Source organism: Dendrobates tinctorius, unplaced genomic scaffold, assembly GCF_039654945.1.
Source record: "Dendrobates tinctorius isolate UK_male_01 unplaced genomic scaffold, ASM3965494v1 ptg000077l, whole genome shotgun sequence".
In the NCBI taxonomy this organism is placed as follows: Eukaryota; Metazoa; Chordata; class Amphibia; order Anura; family Dendrobatidae; genus Dendrobates; species Dendrobates tinctorius.
The window spans coordinates 5,514,795-5,538,396 of record NW_027361745.1 but is presented as its reverse complement, the minus strand read 5'-3'; positions in this window follow the sequence as shown (position 1 = coordinate 5,538,396).

Sequence of the window (23,602 nt, the reverse complement as noted above, 5' to 3'; positions counted from 1 at the left end):
GTTAGTGTAGGGAAACTTCAAGATTCCTTATATTAAACCCAAACAGCTCTTCTGAGAGCTACCAGGAGGACAGAGGAGTACTGTGTAGACTGTAGGCAGGCAGGCAGGGAAGATCAAGCCTTACAGTGCAGTGCACAGTGCAGGGACTAGTGTGCAGCTTCACTGCTAGGTGTCAGCACACACACTTACCCCGCCAGCAAGTGACGCCTACAGCACCACCTAACTCCATCTCGGTGACTGTGCATTTGTCAACAATGTCACAAAAACCACAATTTCCCAAAAAAGAGGTTGCAAAGGGACGAGGTCGTGGCCGTAGCAGTCGTGCCCAAGAAGGCACTGGTACAGGTAGACAAATGAGGATTGATAGAGCTACCTTTCTCCTGTCTAGAATTCCCAGTACTCAACAAAAACGTGTCTTGAGGCCGGAAGAGCATGACCAGATAACATCTTGGATGGCTGATAAGACCTCGACCACTGATTCTGGCAGTACACAATTGTCCTTGCCAACACAGTCTAGTGTCGCTACAGACAACGCAGGGCCATCCAATCCTCAAAGTCTTCCTATTTCCTCAACCCATCGGCAGCAAGAGGAAAATTTGGACCGCGACCTTGGTCACTCCGATGATTTATTTGGTTCTTATCAGCCCTCGATTGCATCTGGCCTTTCTTTGTCACTGCCTGACGAGATACTTGAAGAAGACGTAATGTCTATTCATGGCCAAAGTTTGGAAGCACCTCGTACTGAAGAAAGCCACTTTCACCAAAGGCATACAGCATCTCAGGAGGTGGATGATGATGAGGATGATGAGACACACATCTCATCTGGCCAGCCTGCTCAGTCACGTTATCCAGAAGACTTTGAAGAGGAAGGGGTGGATGATGAGACCACAGATCCTACCTGGACTGTTGACATGCATAGCCAACAGAGCAGCCAGGAGGAGGAAAGTGGCTATGTACCACCGCCAAAAGCACCAAGGCTTACTCCTTTCTCCAGAACACAAACTGTGACAACAGTTGCCCAAATTGTGTCAACTGTTGCACAAACTGTACCAACTGTTGCACAAACTGTAAACACAGTTGCCCAAACTGTGTCAACAGTTGGTGTTGTACAGAGTCATCCTCCTCTGCCTCCAATTCAACATAAAGGACGAAAAGCCATTGTGTGGAATTTTTTTAAGGATAGCACATCTGTACCAAATATGGTTATCTGTAACATCTGCCATGCAAGGCTAAGCAGAGGCCTGGGAAAAGCAAACTTGAGCACCAGCAGTATGCGTAAGCATATGTCTGTTAAGCACTCAATTCAGTGGTCGGCCCATCTGGCTTCAAAATCAGTGCCTTCTGATCCCAACACTTCCAGGCCACCTCAGATCCATCCTTCACCAGCTAGTGTTCAGGCATCAGCTCCTGCTCAAACGTACTCCTCCCAAGCTGCGGTACAAGAGAGACATGACAGTAGTCAAGCCTCTGGTGAGTCTGCGACAAACGTCCAGTTGTCTGTGCCACAGATGTATGAAAGGCAGCGGAAGTACCAATCGACACACCCATTTTCCCAAAAAGTGACTGCGCAAATTGCAATGTTGTTAGCTGTGGAAATGTTGCCGTTTAGGCTTGTGGGTACAGAGTCTTTTCGGGAGTTGTTGGCTGTGGCAGCACCACGATACTCTGTACCCAGCCGATACTTTTTCTCACGCAGTGCCATCCCCGCGTTACACCAGCACGTGGTTACCAACTTAAAGCGTGCGCTAACAAATGCTGTAACCGCCAAAGTCCACCTAACAACGGACACGTGGACAAGTTGTTGTGGACAGGGCAGATACATCTCACTAACGGCTCACTGGATCAACCTGGTGGAGAGTGTCCCAACTTCTCCAAGTGGACCATCTGCGATACTACCAACTCCACGAATAGCGGGCACAACATCATTCCGGGTGTCTGCCTCATCATGTATGTCCAGTACACAATCTGCTTCTGCAACTTCCTTGTCCACTGCTGAGCCGCCCGCACCATCATGTCCAAGTTGGGAGCTTTGCAGTACTGCTTCAGCAAGGCGACAACATGCTCTTTTGAAGCTTATCTGTCTAGGTGACACACCTCACACTGCAACTGAGCTGTGGAAAGGTCTTAAGCAACAGACTGATGAGTGGCTGGCCCCACTGCAACTACAACCAGGTCTTGTTGTGTGCGATAACGGTCGAAACCTTGTGGCGGCACTAAAGCACGGTAACCTTGTACACATGCCTTGCATGGCTCACATGCTGAACCTAGTAGTTCAGAAATTCCTGAAAATATACCCCGAGTTATCTGACCTACTGGAGAAGGTGAGGCGAAATTGCGCCCACTTCAGACATTCCTCCACAGCAGTTGTAAGTCTTTCAGCCCTTCAAAACAAATTTAATTTGCCTAAACACAGGCTAATTTGCGACATGCCCACGCGCTGGAACTCAACGTTCCATATGTTGGCAAGGTTTAATGAGCAGCAGAGGGCAATAGCGGAATATCAGCTGCAACATGCCCGTCACCCCGGAAGTCACACCAGACACATTAGTACTTTAGAGTGGGTCTGGATCGCTGACCTTTGCGAGTTGCTGGAGAACTTTGAATACTGCACCAAACCTGTCAGCGGTGATCAGTCGATTATTAGTCTCACCATCCCCATGCTCTGCCTGCTAAACGAATCCCTAATGAATCTCAAAACAGAATCTTTGAGAGCCCAGCGGATGGCTATGGAGCCAGAATTTAACATCGCTGATCCTAGCCAGCCAAGCCAATATCAGCAGGCTACATTGGGTCTGGAAGAAGAAGGTGATGAGGGTGATGATGAAGATTTATTTTTCTGTGGTACTGATGTGAACCCTGATGGTACTGCCAACCCTACGTTTATGTCAGTACAGCATGGGTGGGCTGAAGAGGAGGAGGTGGAGACCGATTTAGAGGCCATGATGCGTAGTGATCCTCATTCTGTTGTAACCGAGGAGATGAGTCTTTGCAGCTTAGCACACATGGCTGACTTAATGTCTCAATGTCTCTCCCAAGATCCACGCGTCATTCACATCTATGACAGCGACCTCTACTGGTTGTCAACCTTTTTGGACCCACGGTACAAAGACAAATTTCCATCGTTGCTCTTGCAGTCACCCAGGGGCTTAACGATGGTTTATTTCAAGAGGGTTGTTGTTGACAATTTGCTGACAATATCACCGTCTGACTCCGCTATACCCCGAAGTACCAGCTCTTTGCAACAGCAGCCTTTGTTTGGGACACAAACGCCATCAATGTCAAGAAGAGGTGGGGGTAAGATGTCCACCAAGTGGGCGATGTTCAACAGACCTTCCAATCAACAACGGATCATGCCTACGGTCACCTTGAGTAGGAAACAACAATTGTCCAACATGGTGAACGAGTATGTCAGTGACAGTACCAGCTTCCTAAACGAGCCTTCTGTACCCTTTAATTACTGGGTTTCCAAGCTTCACACTTGGACAGAGCTCTCTTTGTATGCCTTGGAGGTGCTGGCCTGCCCAGCTGCTAGTGTGACATCAGAGCGTGTTTTCAGTGCCGCTGGGGGTATAGTCACTGATAGAAGGTCACGGCTTACTACTGAAAATGCCGACAGGCTGACTCTCATTAAGTTTATCAAGGACTGGATATGATCGCAGTTCGTAAGCCCCCCAGATGACAGTACCCAAATGTAGAGTAACCTAATCATAATTAATATGATTGGAAGATTGCGCTTTTAACATTATGCCCTTTTAAGACAGGAAGTATCGGCATGTCCCTCAGCTCAGACGATGTGATAAGTCATGTTCCTGCAACATTTGCTGCATGATAACAAAACTACGCAATCAGTAAAAATCATTTTACTTTACAAGTGCATCCGCTTGTGAGCATTTTTCATTTTATTTTTTTTCCATCCAATACAATACAGCCCCTTTGAGCTAATTTTTTGAGGCAACAAGCCTATGCCTGCATCGTGGGCATTGCTTGTACTATGCTCGTAGGACAAGCAAGTATATAGTATGGGCCATGCGCCCTCCTCTATTTCAAAAAAGACTTTATTAAGCCCTTTGAGCTAATTTTTTGAGGCAACAAGCCTATGCCTGCATCCTGGGCATTGCTTGTACTATGCTCGTAGGACAAGCAAGTATATAGTATGGGCCACGCGCCCTCCTCTATTTCAAAAAAGACTTTATTAAGCCCTTTGAGCTAATTTTTTGAGGCAACAAGCCTATGCCTGCATCCTGGGCATTGCTTGTACTATGCTCGTAGGACAAGCAAGTATATAGTATGGGCCACGCGCCCTCCTCTATTTCAAAAAAGACTTTATTAAGCCCTTTGAGCTAATTTTTTGAGGCAACAAGCCTATGCCTGCATCGTGAGCATTGCTTGTACTATGCTCGTAGGACAAGCAAGTATATAGTATGGGCCACGCGCCCTCCTCTATTTCAAAAAAGACTTTATTAAGCCCTTTGAGCTAATTTTTTGAGGCAACAAGCCAATGCCTGCATCGTGGGCATTGCTTGTACTATGTTCGTAGGACAAGCAAGTATATAGTATGGGCCATGCGCCCTCCTCTATTTCAAAAAAGACTTTATTAAGCCCTTTGAGCTAATTTTTTGAGGCAACAAGCCTATGCCTGCATCCTGGGCATTGCTTTTTCTATGCTCGTAGGACAAGCAAGTATATAGTATGGGCCACGCGCCCTCCTCTATTTCAAAAAAGACTTTATTAAGCCCTTTGAGCTAATTTTTTGAGGCAACAAGCCTATGCCTGCATCCTGGGCATTGCTTGTACTATGCTCGTAGGACAAGCAAGTATATAGTATGGGCCACGCGCCCTCCTCTATTTCAAAAAAGACTTTATTAAGCCCTTTGAGCTAATTTTTTGAGGCAACAAGCCTATGCCTGCATCCTGGGCATTGCTTTTTCTATGCTCGTAGGACAAGCAAGTATATAGTATGGGCCACGCGCCCTCCTCTATTTCAAAAAAGACTTTATTAAGCCCTTTGAGCTAATTTTTTGAGGCAACAAGCCTATGCCTGCATCGTGAGCATTGCTTGTACTATGCTCGCAGGACAAGCAAGTATATAGTATGGGCCACGCACCCTCCTCTATTTCAAAAAAGACTTTATTAAGCCCTTTGAGCTAATTTTTTGAGGCAACAAGCCTATGCCTGCATCGTGAGCATTGCTTGTACTATGCTCGCAGGACAAGCAAGTATATAGTATGGGCCACGCACCCTCCTCTATTTCAAAAAAGACTTTATTAAGCCCTTTGAGCTAATTTTTTGAGGCAACAAGCCTATGCCTGCATCGTGAGCATTGCTTGTACTATGCTCGTAGGACAAGCAAGTATATAGTATGGGCCACGCACCCTCCTCTATTTCAAAAAAGACTTTATTAAGCCCTTTGAGCTAATTTTTTGAGGCAACAAGCCTATGCCTGCATCGTGGGCGTTGCTTGTACTATGATCCTGCTGGAGCCTGGCGAAGGGTCCCACTGTACGCTCCGGAGAAAACGCATAGACGCGCTGTGTTGCAAGTAGACGTCCCAGCCTCTCGCATCTGTGTTCCTAGTCTGGTTGCCATAGCGAGGCATTAAGTAACCCCCCCAAACACAGGCACTATTTATTTGTCAGCAACATTTGTATGTGGAGTCATGATTTTACACATACTAACCAAGGTGCCTTCATGCGCCATGCGGGCCGTAAAGTACTTGCTAATGATGATGACTTTAAGCCCACCCACAAAACAACCTACACATCCATTACCTGAAAAAAGACATACACAAAGCTGTTTTTTGTAACTCTCTATTCACACGCCTTAACGGCAAACATGGAACAGAACAAAACATAAAAAAACAAAAACAAATTGTGCACTGCACATTTTTTATCAAAAAGAAAAAAAAAAAAAAATTAACCTACAGATGGTGGTAGGTGGGCTCATTGGGTGGGGTAGGCCGTACCTGCCCACCATCACCCTGGTCCTGGAGGAGGTCCATGGCCCCACGTATGGCCTCCGCCACAGATTCTGACCCTGTAGGGTGGATCATCTGGGCCGGTGTGGGGAAATTGAGTAGGTCCCTGTTCCCTGCCGAGAAAGGAGGTATAGGCCTCTGGGGCGGCACATAGCTGTCCCGGGGTGTGGGCCTGTCTACGAGGTTGGAGGGTGACAGCTACCACCGCTCCAAAAAATGAAAGACCTCGCCAGGGTGGTTTGGGGGGCGACTGGCATCAAGGACAATGTGTATTGCTGACCTTGTCCGCAGTGCTCTCTCCACTGGAATGAGAGCCAGGAACGGTATGAGACTGCGTGCAAAGTCAGCAGCATCACATTGTCCAAGCAGGTCATTTTGTGCCCCCGGGATCAGACCATGGCTGCTGCTGCTTGCAGTTGGCCATCCTGCTTCCTCCACTGCAGGAGGTTGGCCTTGGTGGGGAGTGAGTTCTTGTGGCCCTTCAACCTCCTCTCCTTGCGGCCGGCCATGCCCCAAAGCTGGTGGTGTTGGTGGTGGTGGTGGTGCTGGTATTCCCACATCTTGTTCATCCACTTGAAGTCGGGGTGGTTCAGGGGCCTCCCTCGCCTCTTCAGGCAGCTGTGCCGGAGGATTTCTGTGCTGGCGCCGCCTGCGGTAGTGAACAGCTCTGTGGCAAAATACACAAAAAATTTTGTGAATGGGTTGCATTTGGAAACAAAAACATAGGTCAAACATAAAATTTGCACGCTTTTTTGACTCTGTGTTTCTGTGTATTCTGTGTTTTCATTGTTGGCCTTAAGATGTAATTGCAGCAAATAAATTAAGGACATTTTGGCTCATGCCTCAACCAATATTCTATGTGCGGGTAGTGTTGGTCCTCGATTTTTTGACATTACATTAGAAATTTAAAAATTTGTGTGCACAATTACACTGTGCCCTGCCTTAGGCAGGACAGGTATTTAGGCACTTGATGACATATTAGTGGGCACAACTATTGCATTGACTTTTTGTTGTAACTTTATGTGGACAAAGCTATAGCCTGACACTGTGAGGCAAACACATTCTTCAGGGTTATTTGCCATCAGATGGACACTAAAAGACGCAGTGTGGGCGGCCTTGTTCTCAATACACATAACCCAGATCTATAGGGCAGGTGAGCAAGACAGGAAATGGAGTCCAGCAGCATAGGTGACACATGAGCATTCGGCGTTAGTGGCCTACACTCCTTGTTTCTGCCATGTAAGCTAATCAGGAATGTCTTGGTAAATAAAACCCACAAAACATATGGCTTGGCTTTTGAAACGACTGTAATGGACATAGAGTATGGGGTTGTTTTTGAGCAGCAGGTCACACATCGTTGGTGCCAAACAAGGTGGTGGTATGCACAGATGGACAGTTTTACAATTATTCCAACGGGGCCGAACACAAAGCCGGGAGCAGCAAGGGCAAACTTCTGGTTTCCTAAAGGACCTTGGACATAAAAGCCTGTTGCACTGAAAATATGGCCCCCTTTAGATTGATTTTATACAGCATTAAAACACTATGTTTTTCGGAGGATTCGTAATGTGGCCATCAGTTAACGACAAAAAAATAAAATTCACATGTGGGCCCTAATATCTACACCATCACCTTGCAGCCCCAAATAAACCCATGGGAAAACTCACCCACACGTATTTGTAGTGATACAGGGTATGTGTGTCCTCAAATGTGTGTGACTGTGTCAACAATCTGGGATGGTGTACAAACAGTTTAGTGCAAAAGGGGTATATCCTTACAACGTTATTTAGCCGAAAAAAACACCCACAACTAAACGTGTAGGGATGTATGTGGCCCTTATGCAAGTGGAGGCCATTAGGAACACATACAAATGATGCTTATGACAGGCAAACCAGACAAGGCCACACACCTTAGAGGCCATTGCAGGGAAGAACATGGCTTTGTTCCACAAACATGCCAACAATAATAGCTAATTGTGAGGTCACGGAACATTGTGTCTGGCCGACCCTGCAGAACATTGATTATTTGTCCCAACGTCACAATGTGGCTATAAATGTGTATGTCCTGGATCATTGCCAAAGGTAATAGAAATCTGTTGCACCATGGCAGAAACAAACTCCAGTGTGGGTATGTAAACCACCACACTCATTATAGAGCTTCATACGTAGACTGTGAACCCTCGTGGACAGGGTCCTCTCCTCTTGTACCTGTATGACCTGATTGTCTTCATTTACAGTTTTTTTAGTTAACCCTTATCCTCATGTAAAGTGCCATGGAACCTAATGGCGCTATATAAATAAATAATAATAATAATAGTACACAACAGTGCTGCAGACACATACCTTGGCATACGGACCACCGGTTCTAGGAAGGACAACCGGTCGTAATGGCGATACATCTGCCCTTGATCTGCTTCCGGTCCCCTCTCCAAGTTATTCCGGTGCTGCTTTTTATGCTGATCCCGGCAGCTCTTCCACCGTTTTGTAAGATTGTTAACTGTGAAATTATTTCAAACCGGGTTTAGACATGTGTAACATTTGAAACACAAAAAGTATGTGTACAAATCAACAATAACATTTTATTCACGTTGTGTGTGTATGTAATGTGTATACAAGGCACAGTGACACGACAGTGTGGAACATCATCAACAGCATTACGGACATTGAGCTCACGTTGACACAATCACAAATGAGGCAGGGCACATGTCAACGCATAGAGAATGTAATAGTGCGGGCACCAGACTCCGCTCATTAGTGGTATTAATATACACCCAACCCCCTGGCCTTCAGAGCCAGGAGGACCAGCCCTTAAACTAGGTGTACTGTTGTGACCCCATCCAAATATAGGCAACCATGCGACGGCGCATGATAACACATTGAGGGTCCTGTATACCCTGCTATGGGGGGCCTGTAAACCCATGGGGGCCCTGTATACCCACTGGGGGCCCTGTATACCCACTGCTGGGGGCCCTGTATACCCACTGCTGGGGGCCCTGTATACCCACTGGGGGCACTGTATACCCACTGCTGGGGGCCCTGTATACCCACTGGGGGCCATGTATACCCACTGGGGGCCCTGTATACCCACTGCTGACAGCCCTGTATACCCACTGGGGACCCTGTATACCCATTGCTGGGGGCCCTGTATACCCACTGGGGGCCCTGTATGCCCACTGCTGGGGGCCCTGTATACCCACTGGGGGCCCTGTATACCCACTGCTAGGGGGCCTGTATACCCACATGGGGCCTGTATACCCACTGGGGGCCCTGGATACCCACTGCTGGGGGCCTGTATACCCACGGGGGCCTGTATAGCCACTGCTGGGGGGCTAGTATACCCACTGAGGGCCCTGTATACCATAATATGGGGGCATGTATACCCACTGGGGGGCCTGTATACTCTGCAGGGGAAGCTGTATACTCTGCTGGGGGGCTGTCTACCAGTGATAGCCGCTGTATACCAGGATGGCGGTCAATATGTTTTCCCAGTTTTTGGGGGCAAAAGTAGGGGGGTCGGCTTATACACGGGTCGGCTTATACACGAGTATATACAGTAAATGCAATATAACGTGTGAACACATTTAACTTACCCATATTGCTCTGTGCATCATGGCCACTGCGATGGAATGCAGGGAACATCACTTGGGCGATCTCCCTCCAGGCTGTAGTCCGCTGGATGTTATGCCCATAGGCAGGGTCAGTGGGGAGCCAAAGCAGGGGCCGAGCCTCCACCAGATCAATCAACTGCAGCGTGTTGACAGTGACACGGGCCATGATTGCTCTGTATTGCTCTGTGTGTGTGTGCGTATGTCAACTCGACTCGGATTATTTCCTGTTTGCTCAAAGCATGGTGTGTGCTAGAGAAAATCGCTTCCCTCGCCTCATCGGCGCTAAATAAGACAAACAAATGCGAGTTTGGACTCGGACACAGAAGCAACAAACTGTTGCGAGTGGGGTTTACAAATCGCCAATGCAAGCGCTTTCCGAGACACATCTGCGATTTGTAAATCGCACATTACTCGCTAAGACTCGCTTCCCCATTCATTAACATTGGACTCGCTAGACTCGCAACAAGTAGCGAGTCCCGGGCTCGGACTCGCTAGAGTCAAGCGATTCCGAGTAATTTAGGACTCGCCCATCACTAGTCTGCTTCTCAGGTCTTGGACTTCAGCTCTGCTCCAGTCTTCTCAAGTTAAGTTTGCTTTTGCTAATGTTCCTTGTTGGTCAACTCAGTTTTTTTGTGGTCAGCCAGCCCGGCTGGGCTGTGCTGAACTTCCACTCTTATTTATCTGTATTTGCCAGTTTGCCTTTTTGTCCTTTATTGGGTTGACCTATTTTTTGCTCTGTCTCAGAATATTTCAGAGCGCTGATATAGTGGGAGAAGTCTAGTGACTTCAGGGTTAATTTTGTTATCAGAAGTGTTGGACATTATTTTGGGTATGGTTTTTGGCAGATTGCAGACAGTATCTTTCCTTTCCTGTCCATTCAAGTTAGTTTGGCCCTATCGTTTGCTCAGCCTATTTTTCTGCCTTTGTTTGTGTTTTCATCTTGCTTCACCGTCAATACATGTGGGGGGCTGTCTTTCCTTTGGGGTCTGCTCTGGGGGAGTTAGTTTTAATCTTTTCTTACTTTAGGCTTATTTAGCTCTCCGGTTGTGACGAGGCATCCAGGACCATGGTAGGCACGCTCCACGACTGCTGCTAGTTGTGTGTTAAGATCAGGGATCTGCAATCTGCATAGTTATCAACCTCTCTGGTTTTCTGAGACTTTGCCTGTGCTGCTTTTTTTCTCCTCGGTGACCCATTCATAACATTTGGGCTTAATATAGGTTTTTGCCCCCAGTTGCCACAAGTGTCATTACAGCCTGATAGGGTTATTGTTTACCTTTTGCCCCCGGTGGTCACTGGTGTTATTACATGTTTTTGGTCCCTGCTCATGTGACCGCTCCTCCTTTGCTATATGAGGTCAGCTGGTCTATCAGCAGGGGTTTGGTAATAGCAGCATTTCCTTGTTGGATTCCAACCACGGTGAAGGGAGCAGCTGGCTGAGGTGTTAAGGCACTGCTGAAACCTGGTGAAGTGGGCAGCTGGCTCAGAGGTGTAGAGCCACTGCTGAAACTGGTGTTGAACTCTGTCTGCCCGGTGTCTGCAACAGAGTGAGACGGTGAAGGTGGCAGCTGGCTGAGGTGTCGAGACACTGCGAAAAGTTAATCCGGTGATGCACTCTGCTGCCCGGTGCTGTGGCAGAGCAAGATAAGTGTTTTTGGTGTTTTCCCCTGTTTGTATATTTTCCTTGTTGTGTATTAGTACAGCGGTGGGAACTAGTGTCCGCATCATCCAGTTCCCTAGAAAGGGATAGGTGCAGGGTGAGCTAGGGACACAGGTATCCAGCTTGGTGACAGGTTAGGAGCCTGTATAGGGAATGCTAGGAGTGTTCAGGGACACTGCCTCAGGGGAGTGCAGCAGGTCTCCACATCCCCGTTCCCTATTGCAGGACCCACCATTGTAATTGTTTTCCCTTCCCCTTTGTCTTGTTGTTTGAGATACCGGCCTGCGGGTCGTGTCTCAGAGGACAGGCACACATGCCAGTCTTGTTGTTTGAGTTACCGGCCTTCGGGTCATGTCACACAGGACAGTACACATGACAGATTATCACCAACCTACATTTTCTCTGGTGATCCATGGGCCTAGTACAGACCGGTGGTGAATTGTTTCTGATCTTCACTGAGGAGAGTGAGAAGCTGCATGGTGTGTGGGAGCAACAGCAGTTATCAGGGTCTGGGGCCTCCCCTCTGGCTCAACCAGAACCCCAATTTGCAGCCTTGGCGAATATCACCCCTGCAGTCCCTGAGGGTGAGCAGGACTTACTCATATACGTGGACGCACCCAGGCAGGTGGGAGGAGTTGGTGTCCCCATGGTGCTGCCTGGTGTTCCCTGAGGTGAAGGAGTATGTCCCTGTAGTGAGCAGACTTATGATTTGGGCCGCGGGGCTCACGCCAAAACTTCTATGCCACCGAAGAAGCCACCCCCTCCTGATCGTGTGGAGGAAAACAACCAGGGAGAGTATATTAATTTCTTCCTTCCCTTTCCAATTGCGGCTCTGGCCAATATGCCCCCTGGAGACGTACCCAGGCAGGTGGGAGCAGTTGGTGTACCCATGGTGCTGCCTGGTGTTCCCCGAGGTGAAGGGGTATGTCCCTGTTGTGAGCAGATGGGTGAGTTGGTCCGTGGGGCTCACGCCATGACTTCTACACCATCGAAGAAGCCACCCCCTCCTGGTCGTATGGAGGAAGATATTTCCTCTATATCCCCGTCCCCTTCTCCTCCAGTAGTGGCAGCAGGGCTGCTGCCAGGGAGTAGAGCAAGTTGCAACTCTCACCACAAGCTGCCCCTCAGAGTCGGAGTCCTCTTAGGAGGGGGGGCAGAGAGGAGTGGTTACTTGTGAGCCTTGTGGGGGTGTGAGTGTTACGACACGGGGGGACGCCTCTGTTGCCAGTTCTGTGAAGAGTTCACCAGCTAGTGGCAAGAGAGTGAATGGCAATAAACGTTCAGGTCCGGACTTGGGTGTGTACGTGTTTGTATGGGTGTCTGATTTATCCTTTGTTATACCCAGGCCTAGCTCGTTCCGCAGGTCGACGCTCTGGAGATTCGTCATGCCTCCAGAGCATGCGTCATCGCCTCCATCTGCCCTCTCTTGCCATGACTCGGAGTGTCTGATGATGACCGAAGTGAACTCTGATGGAACGAGGCGCCTGCACTGTAGATGGGATGCAGTGTAGTACAGTGTTGAGGGTCCAGAGGCCCCTCATTGAGGGTGGTGTACTGTCAAAGTACAATTCTTGGATTTGTGTCAGATTCGGGACTCTCTCATTTAACCCCTCTGGTAGCCTTTTTTTCCCCTTTTCAGGCATTTGGGCTTAATACGGGTTTTTGCCCCCGGTGGCCACAAGTGTCATTACAGCCTTATAGAGTTATTGTTTACCTTTTGCCCCCGGTGGTCACTGGGGGTATTACATGTTTTTGGTCCCTGCTCATGTGACCGCTCCTCCTTTGCTATATGAGGTCAGCTGGTCTATCAGCAGGGGTTTGGTAATAGCAGCATTTCCTTGTTGGATTCCAACCATGGTGAAGGGAGCAGCTGGCTGAGGTGTTAAGCCACTGCTGAAACCTGGTGAAGTGGGCAGCTGGCTCAGAGGTGTAGAGCCACTGCTGAAACTAGTGTTGGACTGTGTCTGCCCGGTGTCCGCAACAGAGTGAGACGTTGAAGGTGGCAGCTGGCTGAGGTGTCGAGGAAAAGTTAATCCAGTGATGCACTCTGCTGCCCGGTGCTGTGGCAGAGCAAGATAAGTGTTTTTGGTGTTTTCCCCTGTTTGTATATTTTCCTTGGTGTGTATTAGCACAGCGGTGGGAACCAGTGTCTGCATCACCCAGTTTGCTAGAAAGGGTTAGGTGCAGGGTAAGCTAGGGACACAGGTATCCAGCTCGATGACAGGTGAGCAGCCTGTATAGGGAATGCTAGGAGTGTTCAGGGACACTGCCTCAGGGGAGTGCAGGAGGTCTCTACGTCCCCGTTCCCTATTGCAGGGACCGCCATTGTAACTGTTTTCATTTCCCCCTTTGTCTTGCTGTTTGCGTTACCGGCCTGCGGGTCGTGTCACACAGGACAGTCACACGTGCCAGTCTTGTTGTTTGAGTTACCGGCCTGCGGGTCATGTCACAGGACAGTACACATGACAGATTATCACCAACCTACATTTTCTCTGGTGATCCATGGGCCTAGTACAGACCGGTGGTGAATTGTTTCTGATCCTCACTGAGGAGAGTGAGGAGCTGCACGGTGTGTTGGAGCAGCAGCAGTTATCAGGGTCTGGGGCCTCCTGTTATGAATCGGTCACCAATGAGGAAAAATCAAAACAAGCTAAGTCACAGTAAACCAGAGAGATTGGTAACTATGCAGATTACAGATCCCTGATCTTACCACACAACAAGCAGTAGCCGTGGAGCGTGCCTGCGATGTTCCTAGACGCCTCATCACGGCTGTAAGAGAATGGTAAGCCATGATATACTGAACGGCCATGATTGAGCGAGGCAGCCATTTTGTCAGAATTACAAAAGTTACAAAAGAATCTACTTTTACAAAAGAACTAATAAATGGAGGATGGCAAAATGAGATCAGCAGATGTGCATAGAGGAAGATTGGATCAATCAATAGGGCCACAGGTCACCAAATATATGGTCAATATGCTCATACTTGATAATGTGGTAGCGAAAAGTAAAGTCATTAAAATGTCAGGATGTAAGAATTTATGGACATAGATTGGAGACAATGATAAGATTTTAGGACAGTAGCCATAGATACCAATGACATATGGGTTTTAGTGTTGCTTGGAGAAATGTTAATTAATATTAGAGTTGAGCGACTTTTGGTTTTTTAGGGTCGCGTTTCGTTTCGTGAAACCCGACTTTTCCAAAAGTCGGGTCGAGCAAGATCGTCCGATTATAGGGAAAAGTCGGGGTCGTCCCGAAACACGAAACCCAATGTAAGTCAATGGGGAATAAAAGTCGGCAGTGAGAGGAGGACAGGAAACACACCTACAGTGCCCATTTGAATGCCAAAAGCATCAATTCTTCTTACTTAAGCTTGTCAACCTTAATTAACTTCATAATACAAGTTACGCACTGAAAAATGGGGGTTATTTGGCTAAAGTTGTGGGGGGGGAGGGCTGGCTGCAGGTTTTCATGTGCCCTGGGCGAAAGAGCGCCCCTTTAACACATACCACAACTCATCATGCTCCGATACGGCAGAGAAATAGCGGTATAGTACAATGAAAAATACCTCACTTTTTACATCTCATGACGAGGCCCATCTATTTCTCCATACAGAATCATTGGTCCCATATAATGTTTGAAACAGTATATGATGAGCTCCACATAATGCTACAGTATATGTTGGTCCCCATGGATGAAGCTCCACTGTCTTATGGGCCCAAATAATGCTCCAAACATAATGGGCCCCATTTCTAATGCTCTAGTGTATAATGGGCCCTGTAAATGCTGCTCCAGTGTCTGATGTCCACCTTTGGAATGTTCCAGTGTATGGTGGGTCCCATCTATCATTCTCCAGAGTATAGTGCTCCCCAAAAATTGCCCAACATTGAAAACAATCAAATAAGTCTCCTCGCTAGGGAATCCCTGTACTTGTCTGGACAGGTGCTGTAGCTTGCTTAACAGCTCGCCAGCCGTTCTCACGCGCAGTATGGATTGCACGTGATTGCACAAAGGTTAGAAAGGGTACCGTATCCCCAGATAACATGTATGGATAGCGTACACATTCAAAATATATGTCTCAGGAGGCAGGCTCAGACGGTGTTAGGCCCAGTATGGATTGCACGTGATTGCACAAAGGTTAGAAAGGGTACCGTATCCCTGGATAACATGTATGGATAGCGTACACATTCAAAATATATGTCTCAGGAGGCAGGCTCAGACGGTGTCAGGCCCAGTATGGATTGCACGTGATTGCACAAAGGTTAGAAAGGGTACCGTATCCCCGGATAACATGTATGGATAGCGTACACATTCAAAATATATGTATCAGGAGGCAGGCTCAGACGGTGTTAGGCCCAGTATGGATTGCACGTGATTGCACAAAGGTTAGAAAGGGTACCGTATCCCCGGATAACATGTATGATAGCGTACACATTCAAAATATATGTCTCAGGAGGCAGGCTCAGACGGTGTTAGGCCCAGTATGGATTGCACGTGATTGCACAAAGGTTAGAAAGGGTACCGTATCCCTGGATAACATGTATGGATAGCGTACAAATTAAAAATATATGTCTCAGGAGGCAGGCTCAGACGGTGTCAGGCCCAGTATGGATTGCACGTGATTGCACAAAGGTTAGAAAGGGTACCGTATCCCCGGATAACATGTATGGATAGCGTACACATTCAAAATATATGTCTCAGGAGGCAGGCTCAGACGGTGTCAGGCCCAGTATGGATTGCACGTGATTGCACAAAGGTTAGAAAGGGTACCGTATCCCTGGATAACATGTATGGATAGCGTACACATTCAAAATATATGTCTCAGGAGGCAGGCTCAGACGGTGTCAGGCACAGTATGGATTGCACGTGATTGCACAAAGGTTAGAAAGGGTACCGTATCCCCGGATAACATGTATGGATAGCGTACACATTCAAAATATATGTCTCAGGAGGCAGGCTCAGACGGTGTTAGGCCCAGTATGGATTGCACGTGATTGCACAAAGGTTAGAAAGGGTACCGTATCCCCGGATAACATGTATGAATAGCGTACACATTCAAAATATATGTCTCAGGAGGCAGGCTCAGACGGTGTTAGGCCCAGTATGGATTGCACGTGATTGCACAAAGGTTAGAAAGGGTACCGTATCCCCGGATAACATGTATGGATAGCGTACACATTCAAAATATATGTCTCAGGAGGCAGGCTCAGACGGTGTTAGGCCCAGTATGGATTGCATGTGATTGCACAAAGGTTAGAAAGGGTACCGTATCCCTGGATAACATGTAAGGATAGCATACACATTCAAAATATATGTCTCAGGAGGCAGGCTCAGACGGTGTCAGGCACAGTATGGATTGCACGTGATTGCACAAAGGTTAGAAAGGGTACCGTATCCCCGGATAACATGTATGGATAGCGTACACATTCAAAATATATGTCTCAGGAGGCAGGCTCAGACGGTGTTAGGCCCAGTATGGATTGCACGTGATTGCACAAAGGTTAGAAAGGGTACCGTATCCCCGGATAACATGTATGGATAGCGTACACATTCAAAATATATGTCTCAGGAGGCAGGCTCAGACGGTGTTAGGCCCAGTATGGATTGCATGTGATTGCACAAAGGTTAGAAAGGGTACCGTATCCCTGGATAACATGTATGGATAGCATACACATTCAAAATATATGTCTCAGGAGGCAGGCTCAGACGGTGTCAGGCACAGTATGGATTGCACGTGATTGCACAAAGGTTAGAAAGGGTACCGTATCCCCGGATAACATGTATGGATAGCGTACACATTCAAAATATATGTCTCAGGAGGCAGGCTCAGACGGTGTTAGGCCCAGTATGGATTGCACGTGATTGCACAAAGGTTAGAAAGGGTACCGTATCCCCGGATAACATGTATGGATAGCGTACACATTCAAAATATATGTCTCAGGAGGCAGGCTCAGACGGTGTTAGGCCCAGTATGGATTGCACGTGATTGCACAAAGGTTAGAAAGGGTACCGTATCCCTGGATAACATGTATGGATAGCGTACACATTCAAAATATATGTCTCAGGAGGCAGGCTCAGACGGTGTCAGGCCCAGTATGGATTGCACGTGATTGCACAAAGGTTAGAAAGGGTACCGTATCCCTGGATAACATGTATGGATAGCGTACATATTCAAAATATATGTCTCAGGAGGCAGGCTCAGACGGTGTCAGGCACAGTATGGATTGCACGTGATTGCACAAAGGTTAGAAAGGGTACCGTATCCCCGAATAACATGTATGGATAGCATACACATTCAAAATATATGTCTCAGGAGGCAGGCTCAGACGGTGTTAGGCCCAGTATGGATTGCACGTGATTGCACAAAGGTTAGAAAGGGTACCGTATCCCCGGATAACATGTATGGATAGCGTACACATTCAAAATATATGTCTCAGGAGGCAGGCTCAGACGGTGTTAGGCCCAGTATGGATTGCACGTGATTGCACAAAGGTTAGAAAGGGTACCGTATCCCCGGATAACATGTATGGATAGCGTACACATTCAAAATATATGTCTCAGAAGGCAGGCTCAGCCGGTGTCAGGCACAGTATGGATTGCACGTGATTGCACAAAGGTTAGAAAGGGTACCGTATCCCCGGATAACATGTATGGATAGCGTACACATTCAAAATATATGTCTCAGGAGGCAGGCTCAGACGGTGTCAGGCACAGTATGGATTTGACGGCCCAGATTACACAGCGGAGGAGCAGGGAGAGGTAAAGATTGCAAATACTGGGGCCCTGCCCAAGCAAGGGGGGCCCACTCGTGGGCGTCGGTACGGGCACTGGGCCCCTCATAGTACAGCGGTGTTTCTGACGGCGGGTGTGCACCACCACTGTCAGAGACACTTGATTGCACTATGAGGGATCCTGTGCCAGTGCCCGCGCCCAAGAGTCGGCCTACCCACCTGTCCAGGGCAACGGCACTCGCACGGTGTCATGCGGTAGGTGGTGACCCCGGCCATGGGGGGGAGGCAGCACAGTTAGGGAGTTTTAGAAAGTGGCATATGTTGATGTTGGACATTCAGCTGATGCAAAAGGCGAAATAGGTGAAATACCAGGTAGAGGTGGACCAAAGCAAGCCATTTTTCTGTCACCCTATGTGTCATCAGGGGAAGGTGGGACAAAATCCTTGGAAACCCATGCGTGGTTCATTTTAATGAAGGTTAGATCATCCACATTTTGGGTTGACAGACGGGTCCTTTTTTCTGTCAGGATTGATCCAGCTGCACTGAAGACTCTTTCCGATAGCACACTTGCAGCTGGGCAAGCGAGCTCCTGTAAGGCATATTGGGCCAATTCAGGCCAGGTGTCCAGTTTAGCGGCCCAATAGTCAAAGGGGAATGACCTGTGTGGGAGAACATCGATATGGGAGGAAAAGTAGTTTGTAACCATAGTTGACAACTGCTGTCTCCTGTCACTTTCCATCGATGCAGTATTACCAGTTGTGTGAGCGGTATTTGAAAAATCAGTCCACAACATTGTCATGAAACCCCTGTCTCCAACGCCACTTCTGCTGTGTGCACCACGAACACCTCTGCCAAGCTGCCCCCGGCCCGTATGGCTCGTGTTAGAACCATCACCGCTGCTGTGTGCTGGGAATGCCTCAAGCAACCGATTTACCAGAGTTGCTTGTTTATTAGCCAATATTAGGTCAAGGTTCTCCTGTGGCATGATGTTTTGTAATTTGCCTTTATAGCGTGGATCCAAGATGCTGGCCAACCAGTAGTCGTCATCGTTCATCATTTTGGCAATGCGGGGGTCCCTTTTTAGGATCCGCAAGGCATAATCTGACATGTGGGCCAATGTTCCCGGTGTCAATGATGCACTGCGAGTGCTGGGTGGAGGAGCACTTTCTGGCAAATCCACATCCCTCCAGTCACGCACAAACCCTGTACCAGACCTTGCCACGCCAACATTTTCACTTGCCCCACGAGATGCATCCTCCTCCCCTAAGTAATCATCCCCATCATCCTCCTCCTCCTCCTCCTCTTCTTCCTCCACCTCGTCCAGGAGAGGTCCCTGAGCAGACAATGGCTGAATGTCATCAAGAATTCCCTCCTCCTCTTCCTCCTCATCAACATTGGCTGCAGACGCCTGCTCCTTAAGGTGCGTCAAAGTTTGCATGAGCAGACGCATAAGTGGGATGCTCATGCTTAGGATGGCGTCGTCTGCGCTTACCAGCCGTGTGCATTCCTCAAAACACTGAAGGACTTTACAAAGGTCTTTCAGCTTCGACCACTGCACGCCTGTCAACTCCATGTCTGCTCTCAAAGTGCCTGGCCGTGTAACCTCCCACAAATGCATTATGGCCTGCCTCTGCTCGCACAGCCGCTCCACCATGTGCAGGGTGGAGTTCCACCTTGTTGCAATGTCGATAATGAGGCGGTGGTTGGGAAGGTGGAGCAATCTCTGCAGCTTCTGCATACGAACGGAGTGTACAGGCGACCGGCGGATGTGCGCGCACAGTCTTCGCACCTTCTGGAGCAGGGCTGTTAACTCCGGATAATTTTTGAGGAAGCACTGCACCACCAGGTTCAAGGTGTGAGCCAAGCAAGGTATGTGGCTGAGTTTTGAAAGGGCTATGGCTGCCACAAAATTACGGTCGTTATCACTAACTACCTTGCCTGCCTCAAGATGTACACTGCCCAGCCATGACTCAGTTTGTCGCTTCAAGTACTCGGCCAGCACCTCGGCGGTGTGTCTGTCGCCCAAACACATCATCTGCAACACAGCCTGCTGACGCTTTCCACTAGCTGCTCGATAGGGGGACACATCGTGTGCAACAGTGGCAGCTGCAGATGGAGTGCTCGTACGACTGCGCTCTGTGGACGAGCTTTCGCTTCTGGAGGAGGAGGAGGGTCGAACGCCTACAGCCAACTGTTTCCTATACCGGGGGCTAGGCAGCACTGTCCCACCACCGCTGTCCCCTGTGGACCCTGCATCCACCACATTAACCCAGTGCGCAGTGATGGACACGTAACGGCCCTGGCCATGCCGACTGGACCATGCATCAGTTGTGAGGTGCACCTTTCCGCTCACTGACTGCTTGAGTGCATGGACAATGCGGTCTTTCACATGATGGTGGAGGGCTGGGATGGCTTTGCGAGAGAAGAAGTGGCGACTGGGTAGGTCATAGCGTGGTACTGCATAGGCCATGAGTTCGCGGAAAGCTGTGCTTTCCACCAACCGAAAGGGCATCATCTCAAACGAGATTAGTTTGGCAATGTGGGCGTTCAAACCCAGTGTACGCGGATGAGAGACTGAGTACTTTCTGGACCTACTCATAGTGTCTGGGAGGGTGAGCTGGACTTGAGAGCTGCATATGGTGGAAGTAGCGGTGGACAGGGTGGACTGAGAGAGGGTTGATGATGGTGATGGAGTTGGTGTTCTTTCTGATGGCCCAGAATCAGTCTTTCGTTGATATAACAGTGGGATTCCCTGACTGCTGTGGTCTTGCAACGACACCTCAACATTTGCTGCTGTGCTAACCGGTGGGCTTACAGTGGGGGAAACAATGTAGCATTGCTGACTACCTTCGTTGTGATCAGTTGCACATGTGACACTTGAGGTTTGGTGTTGTGTCCACGCTTGCAAGTGCATGGTGTTTAAATGTCTAAGCATGCAACTGGTATTCAAATTTTTCAGATTTTTCCCTCGGCTAAAGGTCTTTGCGCACTTCTTACAGATAACCTTGGCCTGATCATGAGGATTTTGTTCAAAAAAGTGCCACACTGCACTCTTCCTACTTTGGCAGACATTTTGCGGCCTAGCACGCTGTGATCTTTTGACCCTCTGGACAAGCTGTCCAGCAACTCTTTTGATGTTTGGAACCTGTCTTTGGAGTGCTCCGGGCCTGCCAGATAACAGCTGTTGCGATTTCGATGTCTGCTGTGGATGCTCCTCATCTGAGCTATTGGAAGCAGCACCCTCTTCCCCCAATGGATGCCAATCTGGGTCAACAACTGGGTCATCCATCACCTCCTCTTCTATGTCATGTGCACCTTCCTCTGTGTCACCGTGTATGGTGGTATAGTGTGCGGGAAGGGGCACCTGAGTCTCATCAGGGTCAAAATCTGGCTCTGTACACTGCGAGGACAATGTAGTGCTCTGAGTGAATGTACCAGCAGAATCATCCATCAGCGGCTGTGCATCAGTGCACTCCATGTCAGATTCATCTTGGCCTGGGTAATTCACCATTTCACTTGATAATCCAGGCATGGTATGTGAAAACAGCTCCATGGAGTAATCAGTAGTATGGCCTGCGTCATCCTTCAATCTTGGTTGGGGTGAAGGACACAAGGAAAGGTGTGGTTCATGAACATGAGCCTCCAATGACGACTCAGTGCTTTTAGTTTTTACAACTGAAGAAGAGGAGGCGATAGAGCTGGATGCTGAGTCAGCAATGTAAGACAAAACTTTTTTCCTGATGCTCTGCCAACTCCTAGAAAACTAAGCGTTCGAGGCCTTATGTAGCCAGACGATGACGCAGGGTCAGCACCTCCTGCATTCGGTCCTATTTTGCTCTTGCCACTACCATCAGATCCACCACCAACACCATCATTACCAGCTGCCAACCCCCGCCCAATTCCACGGCCTCTTCCACCAGCCTTCCTCATTTTTGGTAGAAATGTAGACAAAATCCAACAAACTATATAGCAATGTAAAACAAGGTACAAGGTGTCTATAGGACAGGGGAGATTTAGAATTTCTGCACACACTTGTGGACAGTGGACACTTTTGGATTGTGTGAGGCCCACTGATATCTGAGCGCTATGTGACAGGCTCGATGGCACAGCTGCCTGTGACCAAAGTGACGAGAGGATAATGGAGATTTTGAATCTCTGCGCACACTTTTGGACACTGGACACTTGTGGATTGTGTGAGGCCCACTGATATCTGAGCGCTATGTGACACGCTCGATGGCACAGCTGCCTGTGACCAAAGTGACGAGAGGATAATGGAGATTTTGAATCTCTGCGCACACTTTTGGACACTGGACACTTGTGGATTGTGTGAGGCCCACTGATATCTGAGCGCTATGTGACAGGCTCGATGGCACAGCTGTGACAAAAGTGACTAGAGGATAAGGGAGATTGGATTGCTTTTAAAAAAGCAGTTTGCGGAGCAGTGGGTAAACAGCAATGCCAGCATGTCAGGAAGCCTTAAAAGGCAGCCCAACAACCAACACCACTGATACACCACAATATAGCCTCCCCTTGCACTGCACACACAGTGACTTGTGTGTTGTGCAGGCCAAATCGCTAGCAGCAGAAGCAGTTTTTTTGTCTTCTTCCCTGCCTAACGCTCTCCCTACAGAATCAGCAGCAACCTCTCCCTATACTAAGATCGGCAGAAGTAAGATGGCGGTCGGCGTGCACGCCCTTTTATACCCCCTGTGACGCCCACCAAAGCAAGCCAATCACTTGCATGCCCTTCTCAAAGATGGTGGTGACCCGTGCCTAGGTCATCACGTTGCCCACAGTGTCCGTGGATCCTGATTGGCTGAAAAAGAGCGCAAAACAAACTTTTGAAACGCGACTTTGGCGCGTAAGTCGCCGACCTCGTGGCCGACCTCATCCTAGGGTCGGGTTTCGTTTCATGAAACCCGACTTTGCCAAAAGTCGGCGACTTTTGAATTTTTTTCGACCCGTTTCGCTCAACTCTAATTAATATCTTGTATTATGTCATTATATTCTCTTTTCTAAACCACGTTTCTGTAGATTACCCTGAAAACGCCTTAGAATTATAATGTTAACGCCCTCTTCGGCAAAATGCAGCTTTCTTTGTTCTGATAATGTATAAGAAGCTCCTGTTACTGTTGCTTGTTGCCATTCCATTGCCATTATGCCACTGTGCCTCACCATGGCCAGGGCACAGAGCCTTATCACTGCTAGACCTCCTAGCAACTCTCTGCCCGTCTGAATTCCTGTTTTTGCCTGCATATTCCAACTCCTCTATTATTCTGTATCTGTTTTGCCGTGTATCTCCGAATAAACTTCAACCTCAGCTTCGAGAAGAATTGTCTGAAATTTTGTCCGGCTCTTCCAACTCTCCAGATAAGAACATTTTCTTACAAGTGGCGAGCCAGCCAGGAGGAGTGGCTCCGGAGAGCGGCCTCCTGAAGAACCTTTGTGGAAGAAGTTGCAGATGAGAGTTTGAGGTTGGAAGAGTGAAGAAAAAATAAACGCGTGTGGCCACACGTGAAACTGATCAAAGGAAGCCTGCCTGAAGGAGAACCTTTCGTGATCGCTCCGAGACCGCCTGCCCGATTTTTTATAAGAAAACCACGGACAAAGAAAAAGACTATAAAAAGATGAGT